We start from the raw sequence: 6,488 nt of genomic DNA on the forward strand, positions 1-6,488 counted from the left end.
GCATTCCTGTAGTTTGAATTTGATGGGATACATGATGTGTTCAACATAGTCACCAAACTTTAAAATATTAAATAAGAAGACATCAGTTTTATAGTGGGATGTGAGGTTAAAGAATAATGCTAGTTTCTTTTCATTCTTTCTAAGACTGTTATGAAGTAAACCTACTATGAATAAAGATAAAAGTCAGCAAGAACACAATTGGCTCCTATCAGAATGCCTTTATATTGTTGAAAGAGCGGCGATGGATACTAAAGGGACATTCATACCCACAAGTCAAAAACAAACTGACTTTGTTTGAAAAAACGACTTCCAAATATAACAAATATGTTGTCACTTGAGAAACCATGCATTTTAATAATATTGATTTCAGAGAATTTTGTTAGAATCTGAGAGACGTTTATAACAAGATACCTTAAATTGATCCGTCTGTTTTTAGTGGAAGAAGACGTCAAGTCTTCTGAAGACTTAAGGGGCTGACCATTGGCATTGAGTCTCCGTATGCCGCATTCATTTCGTGTATTACAATTTCAAAACAACTTAGATTCATGACACCGATTTTTACACATGATTAGGCATCTGAATCATTTAATTTGTAAATTATGATTGTAAAACAATCACTATCGTAAATATGACCCTTTTATTTATGTAAATTATTAGATTTCATCTCATCCACATGAACGTTATTTGTTTACTTGTAACAGGATGTTTTAACTGTAGATATTTGTATTACGCATGCGTGAATTTGGTATCGGGACAACTCGCCCTGTTTACAAGTTCGCCCTTGAAGTTACGAATTTGCAATCCTGCAGACAAGAAGATTTTGTTTTTATATAAATAAAAAGGATATATAAAGTGTTGTCTTTATTCATGGTTTTCCTTTGTCATGTGAATTAGATGCCCTTCGTAACATACATGTGAACCTCCCGTTTAGGAGAAAAAACTCCCGTGTATGAAATTTTTCAGACGCCATATTTGATCATTTCTTACTACTGTACGGGTGTAATTGACACCTGTGTTTAATTTTACCTGAACATCAAAGAAGATGTATAATTATATGGCTTCACTTGACAGCTTGGGTGTCAAACATACTGGTAATCAACGATGTTTACCTCCGGCTAACAGCCGTTGTGTTATCAAAACGATGTGTATTGGGAATATTGAAATACTTTTTTGTTACTTCCCTTTGTTTTATCCTGTTTTCAGTTATTTTGCTTTTAAAAATGTAAATTGTAAAAAGACTATAAATGATTAATATTTTAATCAAATAATCATAAAAGGATGTTGATTAAATGAATTTAAATGATTTTGGACAAATAAAAAAATTAAAATTTATAAATTATTTTAGCAATCTAGACCTCCTTTCAAGGATTAAATTGAAGTTTATATCATAATTTTGTTTAAAACAGAATGTTGTTTTAATCAATTTACGATGTTGCAAATATACATGTGGAGCTTATTTCTTTCTTATTTGTCTATACATTTACAAATGATAAGGAGATGAAGACATGAACAAAAATATATACAGATAAGATATATAAATATAATGATTCATTTGCTAGCAGTGAACAATCATTTGTCAAAAACAAAACAAAACAAAACAAGAAACAGATTCTTCTTATTATTTTATTTTATTCAAATAGAGAGGCAATAATGGAACTATAAACATTACAATTTGATGGAAATTTGAAGAAAAAACACAATTTCTACATCATTTGGTTACATTTATGACAAAATTTATGTCGATAAAAAAACATGATGTTTTGACCATTCAGTACTTAACCCTTTCCTCCATAATGACGCTTTTTGACGCCACCCCCTTTACTCCATAATGACGCCTTTTGACGCCTGTGTAGTACCTCAGTTGAAACACTTTGACTACAAAGTGTCTGCAGTAGACTCAATAAAATTTGTATCCAATATGAAAAGGAATATCATAGGAATATTCTACTTAAATTTATTTAATGAAATATTTGTTTTTTGCAATGCATTTTAATACTTCCTAAAGCCTATTTTCAGCATTTTATTGAAAAATTCTATTTTGTGTTCATTTTTTACAGTGGGTTGTGATGATCTTCCAGTTAGGTTACCCTCATTTGGAGTGTTGTTCCCAACCTGTTAAAGGTCCATCTTTGTGCATAATTCAAAATTGGAAATTTCAACAAGCATCTAATATTCTTAATCTGGAAAATAAACCCTGGTCTGCTAGCTTCATGTATATTTTTTCTACCGATTTAATATATAACTAGAATCATGCAAACAGACTTAAGGAAAAGGCATGTAAGTTCATCATACAAATATGACACTTTTTCTAGACAATCCAGATCTTGCAAAATACGTCGCTAAAAATTGTAACCTTTAAAATTGTTGTGCAGTAAAAACCCATATGGGAACTTTCAAAAGTTGGCAGGTATGTAACAAGTCTTACTATTTTTATGCTCCATATATGGGCAATATGTTTTCTAGTCTGTCCGTCCGTCCTGCTTCTGGTTATAAAGTTTATGGTCGAGGTAGTTTTTGATGAAGTTGAAATCCAATCAACTTGAAACTTAGTACACATGTGTTCCTCTTGATATGATCTTCTTAATTACTGCCAAATTAAAGATTTTACCTAATTTTCATAGTCAACTGAACATAGAAAATGATTGTACGGATGGGAAATCCATGTACTTATGACCTTTTCTTGTTTGAAGAAAAAAAATACATTTTAACGATAATGGAACAAAGCAGCCTGGGTAAGTGGGGCTGCTTTTATGGTAATTCAAGTTACCTTTTATTCACCTTCTTCCACTTCAGAGCTATCAGCTCTTTGATTCTTATACTGTATGCAATAGGTCTACTATATATGGTGTATGGAATGATTGTTTTAAAGGTGTACATATCTAGCTGGCAGGTGTCATCTGACCGTGACCTCATTTTCAAGGTTCAGTGGTTAAGATTAAAGTTTTTGAGTTATGTTCTTTTTTTCTGATACTGTATGCAAAAGGTAAACTAAATTTGGTGTATGGACATATTTTATGATGTACCTTTCAGTCTCACAGGAATTATTTGACCTTGACCCCATTTTCATGGTTCATTGCTCAGTGTAAAGGTTTTGAGTTTTAGTCTGTTTTTCTTAAACTATAAGCAATAGGTCTATATTTGTTGTATGGAAGATTGTTAGCTGAAGTGTTCATCTGATTTTGCCCTCATTTCCATGGTTCATTGGTCAATGTTTAGTTTTCTTGGTTTAGTCTGTTTCTTAGAAACTATAAGCAATCGATCAACTATATTTAGTGTATTGAATGATTAAAAGATGTACATGTATTTCTTGTTTGGTTGTTATGAATTTGACCTCATTTTCATGAAACATGTTAAGTTTATGTGATAGTTGTAATAAAGCTTTATATTTAGGACTATCTACATGATATCAATGATTAGTAAAGAAGGTGAGACATTTCAGCGAGTGCATTCTTGTACTATATCTGCACTGATATAGTGTGTTAATTATCCTCCTTTCAGAGCAACGAAGGAGATACAGAGTATACATAAATACATACAACTGGAAAATACATGTGGCATATACTATTGGTATCTAATCGGATTTGACCTGGAACTTGTTAATTACTGGTTACATCAATTACACGAAAAACAAAAGGGTCTGGAATGGTATTACTGTTAAACAATACACTTGTACTATATTAGATTAAAGTTGAATTCTTTGGTTCATCTTTTTTATGGACATGCCTCCTAACAAATTTGACCTCGTTATTTTCATGGTTTGTGTCAATTTTATTTGGACTATTTTTTGTCTGCTCATCTTCACTTTTTGTCATCATATTGTCAGTTATTCTTTCGATTATAATTTGTAATTGCCCAATTGTATCTGTTTTACCAACCTTTCTCGTAGTGTTGTTATCCAGATAACTAGGTTAATAACAAGTTAACTAATGACAGTAAAACATGATTTATTTTCTGTATTGTACCTAAAATAAAACATGAATAAAGATACAAGTCTTGCAGTTTCATATAAGGAGTGTTGACACATGAGTTCTCATTTACATAATCTGTTGACACATGAGTTCTCATTTACATAATCTGTTGCCATATGAATTTTCATTTACATAATCTGTTGACACATGAGTTCTCATTTACATAATCTATAACATTTCTTGAAAACATGTGTCAAAAAACTAAAAATCAGGTGGGCAATTTTCTTCATAAAAAACCTACAAATTTCTTATCCCAATCTTTGATAATAACAGTAGGTTTAAGCTTTTCTTGTAACAAATGTACAATAACCAAACCACATAAGACAGCTCCAAACTTTTTTTTAAATTGGTTAAGAATAATCACAACTCTTCTTCAAATGCACATTAAAAAAAAACAAGTTTGTTGGGTAGTTTGATCATTTCTTCAAAATGAATTCAAAGGTTTGAAGAAAGTGGGGTGTATATGTTAAATATAAAAAAGAAGATGTGGTATGATTGCCAATGAGACAACTATCCACAAAAGACCAAAATGACACAGACATTAACAACTATAGGTCACCGTACGGCCTTCAACAATGAGCAAAGCCCATACCGCATAGTGAGCTAAAATATTAATAAATAAGTTTTAAAGTTCTTTGTCAAAAACCATAAGCGGTATTGGTTACAAAAAACAAGCACATTCTTTAACACCCAATTAACATCCAACAGATTTGCAAGTCACTCAGAGAAGATAAATATATATTATACTTAGTTCATTTACTGTAAATTCTTTATTTTTCGTGGGACAGCAACTTTTGTGAAATTTGTTTTGAAAGTTCAAGGAATTTGATATTTTCAAAATGCTCAAACCCAGACAAAACCACAAAATCAAATATCCCAGAAAACACAATTTTCTTCTTTAATCCCAAAAAATTGTGACACCTCAAAAAATAAATGAATCCGAAATAGTTTATTGGTCCTCATACTTATTAAAGTCTGTTCTATTTATAGAAAAAGTTAATGGGAGATCTAGGTATGAAGGACTTTCAATCTCCAAGGTCCCCCTTTTAACCAACATATTTTCTTTTGAGTATTTCTTCATAAAAAATGGTCATAACTGACACTAAAACCAATATCCAAATAAGGCTTGACCTCCTACCCTTACAAGTTTACTACACAAGATTGGCCCTAACTAATTCAGGATAAAATAAAACAACATAAAAAATATTCAAATGAATAATACATAAATAAGTAAAATGATATGCGTTAAAACATTCAGCTGTAGAAATAATGCAAAAAGATGTTAAAATTAGACATAATAAGTATTCATTTCATTGGTAAAAATTCCGTTTTTTTCAATAAAATAATAATACACATCACAGACACTTGAACATTAAGTTAAAATAATTAAAACTGTCTACATTTAATAAAAGGTTTAAATATTAGATAAAATTAAATATGAAACTATGAGTAATGAGGCCCCTCATGGGGGGGTCCTAGTAATCACATAATCACCATTTTTTTGCCAATATAATCACATAATCATTAAATATTTGCTTATCTTTAGTAATCAAATAATCATAAACTAAAAATACAGTCCTAGGTAATCAAATAATCATGAAATATTTGGCTTAATAATCAAATAATCATTAAAAAAACGGCCAAGTAATCACATAATCAAAAACCCCATGAGGGCCCTCAGTAATATTCAATTAAATGAAAATAACACTTTATAAAGTATAGTGCGTCCGAAGTACTTTTCTGGAACACTTAAAACCACTAAAAACCAAAATATTAAAAGCAATGGATGACAGAGATGAACCTTAAAATAATTGCAAAAGACCCCTTAGGTCAACTTTGTCTCAGAAATTGGAACCTTAATTTATTCATAGACAGAAAACTAAGAAAATGTCTGTTATAAATATGTCAAAGCACTAAATACTGGAGATAAAATGGAATCTAATATATGATCAATCCTTGTAAAACTTTAATGAAGTCAAAACAATATCATATTGAATCCATTCTATGGGTATCCTACTTTTATGTTAAAAAAAAGTCTTGGTGGTGATATAGCATTTATGTATTGATACAGCATTAAGAAAAACAATCAATCCATCTTACATATATATATTCTCGTGGAATACCTGAGTTAAGTAACATCCTAAATAAAATATTTCATGATATTTTATGATATTTCATAAGAAATATTTACCCTTAAAATTGTAAAACACAAAAACAACAATAACAATATAAAACATTGAAATACAAAATTATTATTATCAGGTGCAGATTCCTTCGGGGCGCACTGTGCAGACGACTCCCCTCCCCAACCCAATCGATTAATTATATTCAGCTTGTTCTCAAAGGCGGGGAGAGGGGATTTATTTTTCTCCAAATTTTGGGATTTAAATTTCCTTAAATGCGGGACCTCAGGATTTCAAGTTTTTAAGCCCAGGATTTGGGGATCAGGACCCCTTTGAACCTCCCCCACTCTCTTTAATAATATTCAGCTTATTCGCTCTATCTAGTCCTTAAGCAATG

The sequence above is a fragment of the Mytilus galloprovincialis genome, chromosome 10 (genome assembly GCF_965363235.1).
Source record: "Mytilus galloprovincialis chromosome 10, xbMytGall1.hap1.1, whole genome shotgun sequence".
NCBI lineage: Eukaryota > Metazoa > Mollusca > Bivalvia > Mytilida > Mytilidae > Mytilus > Mytilus galloprovincialis.